General features: G+C 30.2%; 1 protein-coding gene across 2 annotated transcripts in view; it reads right to left on the bottom strand.

The window, feature by feature from the left end:
• The window catches only part of LOC121128539 (uncharacterized), a 142,534-nt gene that overhangs the window by 92,564 nt on the left and 32,416 nt on the right, over positions 1 to 17,554 (bottom strand). The window contains exon 1 of one of the 2 annotated variants that reach the window (XM_071892876.1): positions 7,943 to 8,069. The exons of the other annotated variant lie outside the window; for it this stretch is intronic. The gene's annotated coding sequence lies outside the window, so the exon portion shown is untranslated. Of the gene's footprint in view, positions 1 to 7,942; positions 8,070 to 17,554 lie in introns of those variants that run through there. 2 annotated transcript variants of the gene reach the window in all.

Here is a 17,554-nt window from a genome sequence, read left to right as displayed (position 1 = left end):
ATTGAAATATTTAAAAAATATTAGAAATTTTGACAAATTGTGTTGATGTTTTATAATGATGCAATCAGTAAAAAATAAAATATAAGACAAATTATTTATCAACCTTTTTTGAGTTTTTCCGTTAGTTACAAAATACTGTCTCAATTGTTAAGTTATTTAATTTTAAATTTTAAATGGAGATATACAAGGGAAAGGGGTCAATGTAATTTTTACAAAAAATCATATTTGAAAAAAAGCTCAAAACTTTTTTTGAGTTATCAAACAAGTTACACATATTTATTCTTAATATTAAAAAATGTAAATTGTACAATAGTATCCTCAAACGCTTCTCTGATCATATTTAAAATAAATATTCATTTTGAACTTGTTTGTAAACATCTAACCAATTGTGAAATATCGGATTGCAAAATTAATTTCTTATGATGTTAGATGGTTGAATTTTTGATTTTGATTTGGAACGAAGAACTTTGCTTCACAATTCACAAAGTGTGCAAAATAAAAATGAGTAGCATGCTTCCATTGAAATTGCTAACAAATCGTCTCACAATATAGATAATACCATACAATATATTTAAATAGAACCCATGTGTAATTTTTTTGCTTTTAAATAGGACATGGGCTGAAATGCACCGGGCTTAACAAAGAAAACACGTTTTTTTCATCAAAAATTTCTTATTTTATTGTTTTGTTTTATTTGCTTCATGGAAGAAAGTCCCTATTATACTTGTCAAGCCATTGCTTCCCTTGAAAGGATATTTTTTCCATTCAGAAGTAGTGCACTGGGTGGTCAATTAAAATCTGAACACTTTAATATTTCTTAGAACAAAGTAAGGCCTTTATTTCAGTGTTTGATGGTTTTAAACTGTTGATCATTGTTCAATCGGTCTACTACTATAGATCAAAAACTTTATTAATACTAATGTAAAAAAACCAAAAAGTTTCTTTTTTTACGCTACGATCTTTGAAGAAAAAATAACGGAGGGAGAAGAATCATAGTTTCAAGATTTTTTTTTTTTAATTGTAGTCATGTTTGTCAAAATTAAGAAAATGAGACTTGACAAACTTAGAAGAAAAATATATAATGTAATGAAATATGGAGGCAGTGCTTTGAACATTTTCCTAACGTAAACTGTAATAAGTATATAGATAAATTTGTCCCACAAAATTATTTCATTATATAATACAAGCATGCCAAAGAAAAACATTACTCATTAGTGCCTTTTTGTAGTTTTTTTATACATCAAAAAATATTCTCAAATGTGGAACAGTTCTTTTCATTATTTCCTGTAATGCAGTTGTGCTATAATTCCTTATAAGAAAAAGTATACCCAATTAAGGCTTAAATGAAAAAAAAGAGATTGAATGTTTTTTTACAAAAATATTAATTAGTTGTGTGGAGGAGAGTTATTTTTCAATAATAATACTCAATGATTTATTCCGTTGCATGTAGTGTACAACTTTCCCTTCTTTAGATAATTATTTCTTTATTTTGTTTTTATAAAAAAAAAAAATTCTATATATCTTTTTCTTAATACTAAGAGAAAATATTATCTACACCTATGGTGAAAAGTATCCGACTTCACACATAGATGGCGCTATTATTGTAGTAACTTTCTCAAACAGTTGTCAAAATATCATGAATATATTTTCTTTAGTTAGTGAGGTATTGTGCTAAGTGTGACACTACTTTTGCCATTCCCAAAGGATTAAAAAAATCGCAGTTTAAATTAACTGAGTGGTTCATTAAAATCTTAACCCTTTCAATTTTAAAATTCAACAAAATATAATTTATTATAATAGAATTTCAACAAAATTAGTACTTAAAATAGGTGTGTGTCTAAGCTCTTTCAATAATTAATGTAGCCGCCCTTAGCGACAATGAGAGTTTCCAGGTGGTTACAAAACGCCTGACACCTGCTGTAGATGTAGTCCTCTTTTATGGCACCCAAGTATTGGCAAAGTGGGTTTGAGGGCCTTGGTGTTTGGATGACTGATACTGCAGCCATCTCCTCAACGTGAAAGCAAAAAGTGTAGTTGAGAGAGTTGGCATCATGGCTGTTGGGAGCCAAAAATGTCAAAAAAAAGTTCAAAAGAACTCAAAAGACTTATTAAAGTCTAGCAAAGGAGTATATGGAATTATCTCATTGCCTGGTGTCAAAAGTGGGCCATTTAACCTCACAAGACTCTTTCTACCAACTTTTTGGATACCTCTTTGGACAGTCTGTTGTAAAATACCGAGATCTCTTGCATGGTACCCCATGGACTTCAGGAGATTGGCCTTGGCTCTTTTCCTTGCCTCATCCAGGTCCAGTTTGACCTTTTTGACAGAACTCTTCTTCCTCTCTAATACTTTAGACATGCTGACGCCGTAGGAAACGCCCAAATGCTTGGAGTGTGCGAATAAAAATTTGTCGATCACGTTCAAGTGTCATTTTCTTATACGTAAGCTAGATAGTTTGTTTTTGTTTTGTAAGTAATTGTTTATACTTTGAAACATATATTCTTAAAAAAAAATAGTCCTGAGACCTTCCCTTATGTGTCATACAATATTTTTGTAAAAAATGTCAGATTCGTAATTTCGTCGAAGAAACGTAGAGTACTTGACTTGCTTCATGCGAGAGTTCCTATAAGATTCTAGAAGTGAACATGTCCACTGTTTCGAGGATTAGGAACAGGTTTGGGGGGAATAGCTGCTATGAAAAAAAATCTTGGGAGTGGAGGCCACAGCATAAAGCGCTTGGAGGAGTTTATAAGTATCTTTGAAGACAGTACTGAGGCAAATCCTCAAACCTCGATGTACAAGCTCGCAAAAAAGTACAAAATTATTTCAGGGAAGATCACGAATGCTGTGAAAGACATGAGCCTCAATAGCTACGTCAGCTGAAAACCCCAGGTCATAACAGCAATTGTAAAGGCTGTCAAATTGAACAAGGTCAGAAAAACTCATATATTTGATCAAAGTAGATTTATGGCCTTGGATATTATTGCCTCTTTCCTCACCAAATCTGAAGAATGTTGACTATGGAATTTGGGCTTTATTCAAGCCAAGATCTGTGCTGACTTAAATAAATAGTCTTAAGCAAAAAGTATTCATTGAGAAAGAATGGATAGCTATGTCTGATCAGTATGTCATCAGAGTATGCAATGCCTTCCAATTTCGTTTAGAAGCTGCAATTGAGGCTAAATGTGAATATTAGATAATTGAATTTAAAGGTGATAACCTTCATCATTATTGAGCTTATTATGATTTTGCTAATGTTGTCCGCTATGATGCATTTTTGGTTTTGCGAACTGTACATATTTGTACATTTAATCATCAAACCCCAATACTATTTGATATGATCAAAAGTGCATATATCATATAATTGCAAAAAAAAAATGTATGAACGACATTATTGAGTGGGGAAATGATGAAAAAATAGATGCATCAAAGTATTTGAAATTGCACGCATAGATATTTAAATTGCAATTGTATATCATCATTGCATAGTGTTCAATCTTTTGCACTCCCAATTACAGCATTTGATTTTTTTTTTTCAATTAACCATGCAGATAATTTAAAAGAATTGTAAAGTTAAAACATAGATAAATATTCGAAAAAAACTATTTTTTATTGTATTTTTTTTCAGTAATTCTATGCAAAAAAAAAAATAAAAAATTGTATAGAAAAAGGTATAAAATTGATACTATTTACTTCTAAGCAATCGAAGAGCCGTATCAATTCGGATCAAATTTCAATTTTATAATATAAAAGTATTCAACACCTAAAAGTTAGAATCATGGTTAGATATACATGGTGAAGAAAAAAATCGTCAAGATATGTTTGAGTTTATAAACTCAAAATAAACTATTAGTATAATTTACAATATTATAGAAAATAGAGAAAAATTGTACTATAAATTTATTTAAAAGAACTTTTGTTCGAAATACCACTCTCTGCCTGGACTATATGGTAGATACAATGGAGCAATTGGGTAGAGACAGCACACGCAGTTTTTCATAGGTATTGGCCCATTCCTTGATGAGGGCTCACTTTAAAGTGTCTTTAATGGGGGCTTGCTTAGTACAAGCCCTTGTCTGAAGGATGGACCATATATAAAAATCCATGGGATTAAAATGTAAGGGCTCCTAGGAGGTCAAATATTTTTTTGGCTATAAAGGCCTTTAAATTTGCTTATCTCCAGTCTTGCAAACTTTTTGCAATATGAGAGGATCTTCTGTCATGGCTAAACTTTTAAGAAGGATTACCACCCTCATCTTAATGCCAGGAAAGTATCTTGAAGACCAACATGGCCTTGTAGACGTCGTGTTGGTTGATCTTTGTACCCTCCCAAATAAAAATGAGGGGCATCTTCTTCACGTCTGACATAATACTTCGGCGGCTTCTGGCATCTTGAGATGATGCAGTCCTCGTAAGGGATGCTTTAAATGGTCTTGCCAAAAAAACGGTAATTTTGTGTCCTGAGGACGCCCCACCGGTAAAAAAAAATCCGTGTTCTTTCTACCCAGCATGTTATTCGTGTGCCATATAATCCGGACAAAAGGTGACTATTTCGAAACAAAAGTTTTTTTTTATTATTTTTTTTAATTAATTGTATGTTTTTTTAAAAGCTAGTATTATACAGATGGAAACTCTGGTTTTGGTTTAGTGTGTTGACCAAATATTAATTTAAGAAAAAAAAAAATATATATATAGTCAGAATATGTTGAAAAGTTGTAAAAGTACATGATAGAGTGATAAAAAATAAACCTGCTCTCTATGCCTAGTTTATTTCTTGTTGCTGTTATTAAGAACATAATATTTGAAAAATTGGCGGATAGAGCAGTCAAACATATATTTTATTGATATGGACAAACTCAAGTTAGTTTTTCTCGCCATATATGTACAATATGAAATAGATTATAATAGAGAGTAGCTAAGTTAAGGAGTGCTCCCTTTTTAATCCACACAATTTATAGAGACTTCCTTAGTTTAACCTTCCTTCTGTATTATATAACTTTTTTAGATTTCAATTGTTTATCTTTTCGTTTGTAGTGTTTGATTGATAATTGTGGACATTGTTTGACTAAAAGATATACCATATCTAAACTTTAAACTACATCTATGAAAAGTATGACACTTAGGATGTTAGGGTAATTTGTCCCCTTCATCGGATTAAATGGTAGAAAAATGAAACTAAACCATCTAAGAAGGACTAACATTTGATTTGTAACTGTGTTTTTTTAAATATGAATCTCTGCCTACAGTACTTTTATTGTCTGGTCATTACGGGATTAATATTTAATTATTTCTCTTATTCTATAAATGAAACAATTGCACGGAATTAAGTATTCACCATTGCTGTTAAAAATATAAAAAGCTACCATATGATGAAAAGGAATAAACGCAACAATAAATAAATATTAAAGATATCTAGCAAAAATAAATTCAAGGTTGTAAATACACTGTTAATGTAACAGGTGTTACCAAAAAGTAGACACAAAATAAAGATTAAATAAATTAAAGGAAAGCTACTCTCAAAGAAAGCAAATTAATAAAATGAACTTTTTTATTTCAGGTTGCTTATTGTTTAACTTATATACGTCATCAGCCCATACGGTATTTCTCAGGCATATTTATGACGTCACTTCGGAGCAGCTTTTTTTAGACACAATGAAAATGCTTGTTTTATCAAGTTTTTATAAGAATCCAAAGTTAAAAGACGTTAAATTTAGAGTTGTGTTGGTCTTTATTTAAGTATGTAGTCCTGTCTACTTCAGTTTTAAAGCTTATAAAGTTTGGTGCTTGATGACGTCACTGAACTTTTTTTTAATCAGATGCAGGCATGACAGTCTGAGAGACTGCCCATAAGACTAGATTGAACTGAACCAAATAAATAAGGACTGGCACAATACTTCTATAAAGTTCTAGTACTAAAAGTCCGATGACCGGTCTTAATACTGGATTGGACTAAATCAAATAATAAGGATTTACAAAAATACTACTTAAACTATCATAATCATATGTTGAAATTGATAAAAGTAAGTAAATAATTTCTTAAATTTGAAAAAAGATGACCAAATCTTATTAAGACTTTCTTCTGCCTCCAAGAAGCCATCTTTAATTGAAACTTATACTAGTTTAACTTCCAATTTTTAAGATAAATATTGAAAAAAATGTTTCATTTTTTTTTTAACATATGGTAAACAAAACTTTTACAAGTGTTTGCATAGTTGATTAATAATTTTTATTGAATAATCAATTTTGTAAATATCTTGGTTTTAATTAATTACAATTATAGCTCCATTAAATAATTAATAAGGAATTTGAAAGATATATCTGCATTAGAGTGTTTGCTACTTTGTAAAGTAGACCAAATTCAAAGTTGTCATGGATCACGAGATGAGTTTATGTGTTAATAATGACCTCTTAAATTATTTTTTTCTATGCCATCAAAAACTACTACCCTCCATCAGGTCAAACTTCCAGTGGGCCGGAAGTACTTCAAAATGAAGTCAAATTTATAAAAAAAACTTATAATGATTCAGGTATAACAAAAGAAAAAAATATTTTATAATTGTTTTTGAATTTGTTAGTAATTTTTTCGACTTTATTTAGTTGGTTTTGAAAGTTAAAACTCAAAAAGTAACTATTGAGTAAGTATTCCATGTACATATACATAAATTGAACCGACGTCATTGTTAGTTAGAGAAAAAGAGCTTTCACATTATTTGTAGTATAATCTTGGAGGTATTAAAGTATTAATATTAGTTTTATACAATAGAAAACGAGACAAAAAAAGAAAAAAATAACTTATTTAGAAAATAAAGTATTTACCTAAAACTTTCATCCATTTGGATCAGAATAAGACCCAACTTTTTACATTTTATATACTCATAAAAAAGTCAATTATCATCATTTCAATAGCCCTTAATACTTTCACATCAACTTCACATCTAACCCAATTTATTTATATATGTTCATAAAATAATGACTTCCATAAAAAATAATTTTTATCGGATATGGACAATTGCAAGAATGGATTTTTATCCGTTATTGATCGGAGTTTTACATCTACAAGAAATTCCTGGGGTTCCTCGCAATTTAGTGATTTCAATGTATTAGTAGGGAGGTGGTGGGGGGTATGTAATTAATACCCATTTCATTTGAGGCCCTTCCCAAATATGGAAAAAATGTATATTTGAATCAAAAAATAGAAAAATAAATTGGATCAACCCTTTCCAACCCCCCCCCCCTCTACATATCTTTGAGAGTTTGGCCGTTGCCCTACTTACTAAAGACAAATGAGATAAGACCAATGATAAAATAAATCACCTAGTCCTACTTTCATGTTCTCAACCTCGTATGTACTTTTACTTTTCTACATATATACATTTACATAATGGGCATTAGTGGTGTCCTTCTAAGTCAGTACATATATTAAGTAGGTCACCAGCTGTTCAAATAATATTTTGAAATACAGTTTTAGTATGTGTAGTATACTCAAAACACAAAAACTGTTTTTGGGGACAAGGAGACTATATAAGGGATTCAGTTATTCATTAAAAAGTGAATTTAAATCTTTATTCTTTTTAAAAAAAATATACGAAAAAAAGCATTTTCAAAATTTATTAAAAAACAAAAAAGTTAAGGCAAAAATAAGATAAGAAATTGGTAAAAATTGCAGTTTTGTTCTTTTTTCAGTTGCAAACAAAAAATGGATTTCCAATGAAATATTGGATTCTTAGATAACATAAAGTTTTTAGAAATGTATATCCCCGACTTCAAAAGAGGACGGGCATCTTCAAATATATCCTTCAGAAGTGCTGTGGCGTCTTTATTCCCAGGTTGGAAACCATGGTAACAGTCAAAAGAAATCATTTTGAAAATAAAAAGATATATCAATGAAGAAGTCTGTGATAAAGCCTCAAATTTCAAATTTTCATTTTTGCAAAAGCTTACCTATTTTTGCAAGCGGTGGAGTATCCTATTTATTACTCTTGAATTTTGCTATAAATTGCTCCAAATCACGAACACGCTATTCCTTTTGATCTATTGTAAGCTCGTCCAGCACCCACTTTAAACTTTCACATGTTCAAATTAGCATTCACAATACGTCCAACAAGTTTCTTTGATATTTGCAGAGTCTTAACAACTTCGCTCCACTTCATTTTACGAATTTCAAAAAATAACTTGATTAATGATCCAGGAAAATGCTTTCAATATATAATCATTTATCACGACAGCTATTTTTACATGAATACCTATATAGAATATATTTATTCATGAATATGTTTATATTAAGATTGATTGATTAATCATGTTCTATGTACATACTAATTAAAACACATTCCGTAAAATATATTATTTAATAGATAATAAAATCTTTCACTTGTTCATATTTATGTTTAAATGTTGTTTATTTATGTTTGTTATACGTTCAATTTCCTTTGGGAATAACTGTTGAAAAGAACTTTCTAATTTTAAAAGCCTATGAAATGATCTTGAACTGACTTCAATCTATGTAGATCTAACATTGTGGAATTGTTATTATTGAACTCTTTGTCAGTAAACTGGGATTTTCTGTAACAAAAATTTAAATAATAGATTTACTTTCCAGAGCTTTTTAGTATGCTCTTGAAACATATTTAAGAATAAATAAATTTGACAATTTGTAATATTAACGTTACGACTAATGTATTAATAGCTGTTATTCTCTATATCACACTCAATTTCATCAAAATTTATAAGTTCATTTTTTGTACCTCAAATTCGTATAAGTAAAAATTATTTCATGGAAGTTTTTATCAACAATGAAGTTACTGTGTTTTAACCATAACAATTAAAAGTTTTGATTCTTCAAAATACTGTTATTAAAATTGATCCTTGTCTTAAACATATTAAAGTATTTTTATCCTTTAAAATATAATATTTACGTAATTTAAACAGGATGAATATGTTAAGAAAACATTACATATATTACAATATACCATAGCTGCAAGCCTACTTTGATTTTGTCTCAAATAATAATGGTTTTTACAAAAAGCTTTCTAGTTTTGAAATGTTTGAGCAACAACTCTTATCAAAATTTCAACAATTTTTAGTGGTTAATAATAAATTTATAGCTAAACTAGTATGAATGTGATATGACAAGATATTTTTGTTTTGCAAGATTCCTCAAAATTTGCTACGTAAACAAACTACCAATTAAGAGTAATACAAACCAAATACCACGGAAATACTAAAATGTCAAAATATGAAAATATATAAACAAACTGCTAATACATTTTAAGAAAAAGTAAATTAGCAGGAAGGAATTTTATACAAACACAGGGATGATCTCTGACTGGCAGCTACTATCCAGGATGAGATGAATGGCTTCATTACAGAATGACAACATCCTCTTTGTTTACAAATCATTCCAAGGCCGATCTTGAAGATAGACTGTGTTATTTCTGTCGAATAAAGGTTGAGACTTCCACCAATTTATTTTATGATGGTTATAAAATTACTCCAGTAATAGAAATCGAAGAGAGTTTAATTAAACTATTCTGCAAGAGTAAAACCTAGTCACCAGTCTTTATGTTCTACAAAAGTATGTTTCGAGGTCTTTAAAAACAAATAAAGCCATAAGTTGATGATGGATCCGATAGGGGATTAAAATATGTAGTGGTATTGCATTTAAACAGATTTTGCATATTCAGTGTATCAACATAAAGTATTAATACTGGCCTTCCTTAGTACAAACATTGGTAAATTTAATTAAAATGGTGACCTCTATCTGACACATATTGATTGTCTTATTTTACTATCTGATCAATTATATATTATTTATTTTACAAACATGCACTTTCTTTGTTTAATCAAACTTATCAGCTTATTTTGATATTTTTGTAAATTATTTTTTAATTTTATACATAAAATTCTACGGAGTTTAAATTTTTTGATGATGTATTAAATTTTTTTTCGCTCGGTCGATAAAAAAAAAATTTCTGTGCAAAAAAATGTTTTTCTTTTCTAACCAACCCAACCACATGTCCCGACTCAACAAATAACCCTTTACATCAAATATATTGTATTTACTTTTTGTCAAATAAGTTGACTATTTTAGAATAATTTATTGAAAAAACAAACAACAAACTGCTTTAACTAAATATAAAAAGACATAAAAAGGATTTAAGGGTCTCACGGTTACAAAACAAACATATTATATTCACAATTGATAGACGGTATTTTATATTTTAAGTTTTTGGTCGGAATCTCCAATACTGGCCCTAGACTGTTATGATTTTGAGTATGCAAAAGTAATTTGGCCCTCTAAAGAAGTTCAGTCTGGACCGGTATCAGAAAAAAATGTGGTCCAAAAAATAATGTCTGGATCAGTCTTTAAAAAATAACGTCTAGTCCGATTTTATGTATTAACTGTTAATGACACCGTGTGCGTTTTTAAATCGTGAACATAGGAACAGTAACGAATTTTCCATTAAAATCTGAGCACTTTGAATATATAACTTCAACAAGATATAGTAGAATAATTAATAATATAATTTTAACAACATTAATCAATAATTAGATGTATGTATCAGCTCTTTTAATGATTAGTGAGAATGATGGCTTCCAGTCGGCAGTGCAAGGCCTGGCACCCGCTACAGATGCAATCTTTTATCATGGTGTCCAAGTGCAAGCTGACAGTGGCTTTGAGGGCCTCAGTGTATGGTTGAAGGAAACTGCAGGCCTTTCTTCAACATAGAACCAAAAGATATAGTCGATGGGGTTGGCCAAAAGTGTCAAAAAGAGTTCAAAACACCTCAAAAGAGTCTTGCAACAGAGGAAACGGGGTGCTTTCATTACTGGTGTCAAAAGTGGACTCTCCACCCTCACAATGATATTTCCCAACCACTTTATGTATACCTCTCTGGACAGTCTGACGTGAAACCTTGAGATATCATGTGTGCACCTTTATGGATTTAAGGGGATTTGCTTGGGCTGTTTTCTTATACTTCAATGGGTCGAGTTTGGCCTGTTTGACAAAGTCCTTCTTTCTCTCCAACGTTTCAGACTTGTCGAAGACGGTGATCCTGGAGACACCCAGCTGTCATTTTCTCAACATAAGCTAGAGAGCTAAGGTTTGTCTTGTTTTTGAACAAATGGTAGCGATATATTTGAACAAGTCAGATTTATGCAACATATAAAGCAGGAGTATTGTTATTTCCTAGATCAAGTATTTACACTCTCACATGATTTGGTTTCAGCAATAATACACAGATATAACATACATACGGTCATACTTTGATGTATTCATATAGACACCCCAACAAAATATAACGGCAGCTGAAGTGATAGTTGTTGCCTATCTTTCTTCCTTTCTGTCTTTATCAACATCGAGTCACGGATTGTTCTGTACATAGTGATCCATAATGTATGGCATAAACATATTTTGATCGAAAAAATAACACTTTAGTCGTATTAAGAATATATTGCAAGCGTGTGTATAACGCATCGAACGTATACACATTTATGAAAATCATATTTAAAATTAATTTTATTTGATATCGAAAGTTGTATTAATGAAATATTGCAGTGCGTAAGCACTGTTTCTGTTTTTTGTTATGGGCCTCTTATGTATATCATAATCCATGTTCATTTTGAGTACATGTTAAGATTTGAATTAAATATAAACGGTGTTACGTGAAAATGAATTTTGTTTGTTTTTATTAGTGAGTGCTCTAAAGATTCAATTTCTCATTAGCCATACCAACAAATTAAGTTTTTCTTCTCAAACTGGAATTATTTCACTCCAGAGTATAGAAAAAATGCTCTTAAATAAGTATTAAGTAGTTACGGGTGAGCGTACTCATGAAAAACGTAACACTAAGGATTTCTTAGAGAGTTATTTTCTTTATTATTAGAACAAAATTTGTCTTTTAGCCAACGCATAATTACTCCAAGCAATAACAGGCTCTACTTTTGGTGTTTGATAAAACAGGGAAACCCTCAACCATTGAGCACATCTTAGATTCATTAGCAATTTAAAAAAAAAGTAATTTTGAACAAAAAGTAAAAGAAATCTAAACTTAAAACCTCGTAGTACGTCAATGTTAAACGCCTTTGTTATCTCATACTGTGTCAAAGTGAGTTTGTTTTTATTGCCCTAGCAGAAAAGGTGCCCTAGGAGAAATATATTTACACAAAAACGGGACAGTCTAATATACTTAATATATTTTTACAATGAGTAATAAAAGTAATTTGTCTTAAAAAAATACAAAGTCATGAGAAGTTAATCATATATTACTTAGATAAAAAAACCCCTGTAATAAATTATGAAGTAGATACAATCTATGTGTATTCTTCAACTGACAGAAGATGGGGATAATAAAATAAGATATACTTTAGGATATATGTGTGTAAACCACATTAATCATCGAAACAAAATTATAAACAGCTTATACATAACAAACAAATGTATGATTTCTTCTTTTGTAGAAATATATTTTACATTCGGATATTCAGATCCTACGTCTTCACATTGCATAAAATATACTTTGAAGGTTAAGGATCGCAGGAAACTCAACTATAGTTTAAATCAAATTATAAATGTCGATATATTTAAAATAAAAAGTAAGTTGCAAGACGTGCATAAAAGTTTAATAATTAATTCAATAATTTACAAAGGACTCAAACTTTCTTTTGCACTCTTTTTAAGCATTTGATTTTGAATGCTTTTTGTTCCCTGGTTTAAAAAAATGGAAAAAGGATTTATTATTCATATTTTCTTTCTTTTCATATTGCACCAAATAAAGTATACGAGCAAATATGTGAAAAAATATTTTATGAAGTAAATGAGTCCATGGATCAATGGTTGATATTTAATGGACCATCGGAATTAATGAAACGTTTGGATCGAGGTTGTTTGATCTTGTATGCACCTGAGAGGGGGGGGGCAACAAAATGTTAGATTGTCAAAATGGCCATTCAGTAATGTGTCAGCTCAGTATAATTGGATTTGGTAACCGTTGCGACCAACCTTTTAATGATCTTTACCTTAATAAATTCAATAAAAGAAAACAAATAAAAAATAAATAAAAGACTACTTTAAATAAATAACCAATCTTTCAAAAGTTAAAAAATACTTTATTCTAAAATTACTATGTTAAGTAAAAAAGGAAAAAAAATCGATGTACCGGGTATAGTGTAAATTTTTTTTTGTCCTGTATGTATAATTATCATCAACACTTTAAAAAAAAAAAACAGATTCCTGAATTCCTCTCAGATCTTCCATATAAGCTAAAATTTGTTGTTGCAGGAAGATATGTTAAGGAATTGCACAGCTACACCTAAAACTACGAAGTCTATGGGGTTAAAATCTGATAAACTTGGAGTCCAAACACTGACAACCAGTTCAACGTTTTCTTTGCTGAATGACATGTAAAAGAGTACTGTTGCCTGATGAATGGCATCCTAAATTTAACTTCATCAGTGATTGACTTGATTTTTAACATAGTCGAGTCCGGTGCAGATCAAAAGTTATACTCTGCCTTTTCAGGAATTATGGAATAAATATTTTGTTGATCGATGCCATTTTTATTTAACTGACGCCAAACCCTTCTAGCTATCCACCAAAAAGAAAATATCCTACTTCCACATGTACAACTTTCTCAGTCGCTGAAATTTTGTTGTTAAAATTGGGATGTATGCTCTATGCGCTACTAGTATATAGTGGCTAAAAAACTACTAATCATGGTTCTGAAAATATATTCATTGAAATAGGTTGTTTTTCTAGTTTTAAAACTCTTTCTAAGGCAGTGGTGTTGTTTCAACCCTTTTAAAATTAAGCTTTGACAAAAGTCCAGCTAATTAACTACTTGATGTTTGGTTTTTCCCTCTCTTTTGTTGACATACGCCACAATACGAAGAACAGTTTATCTTTTAATCCTGTATACAAAAATAAATAGTTAAATATACATACATGAAACATTATTTAAAAATTTAAATTATGTAAATTAATAATGAATTTTTTAATAACAAAGCCTTCAAAAATATATTACCCTTTCAAATATATTCAAATAATTATTTTTTTATTTTCGATAGTACGGGCTAAACCTTTGTTAGTGAACATCCATTTTATAACCCAGTTAGTGAAGTGGGTAAAAAAAAACCTATATGGTTACATACTAAACAATCTGTATAATTCCTTTACTTTTTCTTTACGTCCATGGCGACCTAGAAATTGCATTTATTAGGATTTTGCCTGTACAACCTGAGGGCCGGATGTAATTTAGATGTTGGAAGGTTGTTTTTTTATGCTCAGGGAAGTGGCAAAGGATGAATTTAATGTGCCTCAAAGACCAAAATCCCACAACCTGTTATCAAGGGTGTATTTTAGCATATTTGAAGGGGTTATTCGTACTTATAAATGCAGTGGTAGTAGAGTTTAAACTTCCGTGAGGGCCAGTATTTCACCTGTATAACCTTAGGGCCGGGGTTTATTTTGAGATATTAGTGGGGTTCCTTGATGCTCATGGAATTGGCTACGATACTGCAGGTTGTGTGTCTGAACCAGAATAAAGTAACTAATTCCTCATCGCATGAAAGAAGAGTGAAATTAGTATAGTCATGAAACAAAGATGAGAATAATCCTTAAAATTTTACGGCCTTTATTTTTTGTTTCAGATTAAGTAAAAGAGTTTATAATTAATTTAAATATCTTAATGTCCCGGGCAACGCCGGGCAAACATACTCTAGTATCCATTAAAATGTAAAAAATACTTGCAAAAATGTTTGAGATCAATAAAAAAAGTATTTTAATACAACATTAGCAACATGAGTTCTTTTTTCTTCTTGTTCTTATTATAAAAGCATTAAACTTTACTTTGATAAAAGTTTGTATGAAATATTACTGACTCTATCTGAAAATAGGAATCAAATAAGCTCCCATAAGTTTTTGATGAGGTTGTGTTTATTATATAAGCTAATACCTACAGTATTTTAATTTTGTAGATACTGTTATACACCACAGTCCCAAATAAACTACAAAATATTTGGGGTATGGATCACCAACGTATGAGTCGAACATAGGTGTAATTAATCAAAACATAGCAAATAAAAATTTCTTCATGAGTACCGAAGGTCCAAGCTCCCTAGAAAGTCTGGGTATGCGTAATTATATATAGACTTTTCAAAGTTCAAGACCTTCTTATATGCTCTGATTCGGTATTTTTGAAGGGTCCATTTTGTGTTGCACTTTTCAGGATACCTAAAAACCCCATTCATCATACCCCATGGAAGTTGAAAATGTTATATTCGAAGGACTTTAAGAATAATGCTACTGAGACATGAGAAAATCTTAGATCTCTTGAAATCTTAGGATAAAAAATAGGAAGATTCTTACCTTATATTTATGACAGCCTTATTTTTGTAATACTGCATGTAAGGACTCCAGAAAACTTTTTCACTCCACAATACACACTTTTGTGAATTACGACAGTGTTCAAATTCTAAAACAATATGATGACTTAATCGTAAAGGGACTAGATGACCCAGAATCAAAATTCACAAAAGTACAGATTTTGTTTGGACTTTAAAAACAAAAAGGATCCCTAGGACAGACAAAGATACTGGAATTAGCGTTGTTGAATGCCAAAGCTCTGATTAGCAGCAAAATTACGATTTATGAACCTGAGCAGATCAGTGCTGTTATCATCTCAACTATTGCAAGATATGCTTTCTTCTCTTTGATGGTTCCTGATATTTCTGGATCTGGATGGAAATATGGTGCGGAGGTTATTAGGAATTGCGCCTCAATGTCAGCAAAATATTTAGACTCTTTTAAATGTATTGTAAACTCTTATAAAACTTTAAAAATGAAATAGTCTAACAATAGAGACGGTTAGTACTTTTAATGGTGAATTGCTTATTATATATTATTCGTATTAGCTCTTATTTAAATTTTTTGTTATATGATGGTATATGTCTTCCGAATTCTGTATGTTGACAGATTTTATAAACTGTTTTGGCTTTGTACAATAAGTATTTGGTAGGGTTTTTTTTTAAGCAAGGGATAATTACAAACTAAAATGTTTATTTGGTTTTTTTTTTTAATGGGATGCTTTTTCCATAATTTATTTCTAAATTGTCATTGCCGCTTATAAAATAAAAACCTTCATAATCTTTTTTATAGAACTAAAAGAACAATGAGGCAATTTAGATAAAATGGCAACCTTCTTTTTTAGTGCGTTAAACAATTGAAGATCACTTTTATAATCTGTGAAAGTATCGTCAGGAACTCAGGACTTTTAATTGGCTTTTAGTAACATCATCAATATACACAGAAAACCTGAAAATGGAGAATATTATTTCAAAAGTCCAAGAGATAACATGTGTTGTTAAAAACATACTCTTGTCCATTCCACCAAGGGTAAAAGATTATGTACTCATTTCAATGGATATCTTAGAAGCCGTATCTGCCCATCGGAGATGACAGGAGCATGAAAAGGTGTTTGATTTATCTTTTCATGATTTTATACTATTTTATTATTATATATCCTATGTGTTTTATAATTTTGAGATGCCCCTAATTGTTTCGCATTTGTTATCCTGACGCCAGATATAAGAACATGTTTATTTTTTTGCACGCTACACACCACAAGGGGGGATGACTGATGGATTGATGTAATGCTCGCTTTCTTTTTCATAAATTTGTCTGGGTTAAAAAAAAAGTATATTATTTTGTATTATCCTTATTTCAAAACATGTCTGAAATTGAGTCTTAGTTAAATTTTGTAGGCGGATATTTATATATATTTTAGAAAGTTATTATTTAATATTGTGTATAATTATATTTTCTAAAATGTATTCTACTATAATCTATATATGTAAGTAATAGACACCTTTAAGTATTTATAATTCAAACAAATATAGAAATATCATAAATAAATAAAAACTGAAATTTAGGTCAACAACCGATTGTTAGGTATTTACAAGTATTTATTTTATAGTTTCTTCTTCTTTTTTGTTACTCCCTGCTTTCATTCAGCTGACGCGTTGCTCTTCTATTTGGGTATTTAAAAGGGTGAAAATTCTGTTAAGAATGAGCATAAGCATGTTAAAAAAAGAAATCGAAAATCAATATGGTAACCCTGACAATTTGAACCAATGTTTTGGAAAAATGAAATAATAAGGCTCATGACGTTTCATTAGATCAGCTTCAATCATCTGCAACAAGGGAGGAAGGAGAAAATGATATAAGCAAGAACAGTTACTAGAACTACTCTAATGATACCCCCAGTATAGTATGAGTCCAACAAGAGCTTACAATTATAACTTTACAACAAATCATCAGGGTAACACTCCGTCTCTTATGAGCACACACTATCTTCAATCAGGTTTTAAATAAAATTGAATCTATTTAGAAAAAGATGTTCGGTACTGAGAAATTAAATAATCATGACAACACCTACAAGGAAAAAAAGATCATATTTATATATTTTATTTGCTCAGTACTCATAATTAAAAAAATCTATGAAAACAAATGTAAACCTAATAAAACGATTTTTAAGCAAAACAGTAAATTTTATT

The sequence above is a fragment of the Lepeophtheirus salmonis genome, chromosome 13 (assembly GCF_016086655.4).
Source record: "Lepeophtheirus salmonis chromosome 13, UVic_Lsal_1.4, whole genome shotgun sequence".
NCBI classification, from domain to species: domain Eukaryota; kingdom Metazoa; phylum Arthropoda; class Copepoda; order Siphonostomatoida; family Caligidae; genus Lepeophtheirus; species Lepeophtheirus salmonis.
Note: the sequence above shows the minus strand (reverse complement) of the source record. Positions and strands in the feature narration are given on the sequence as shown.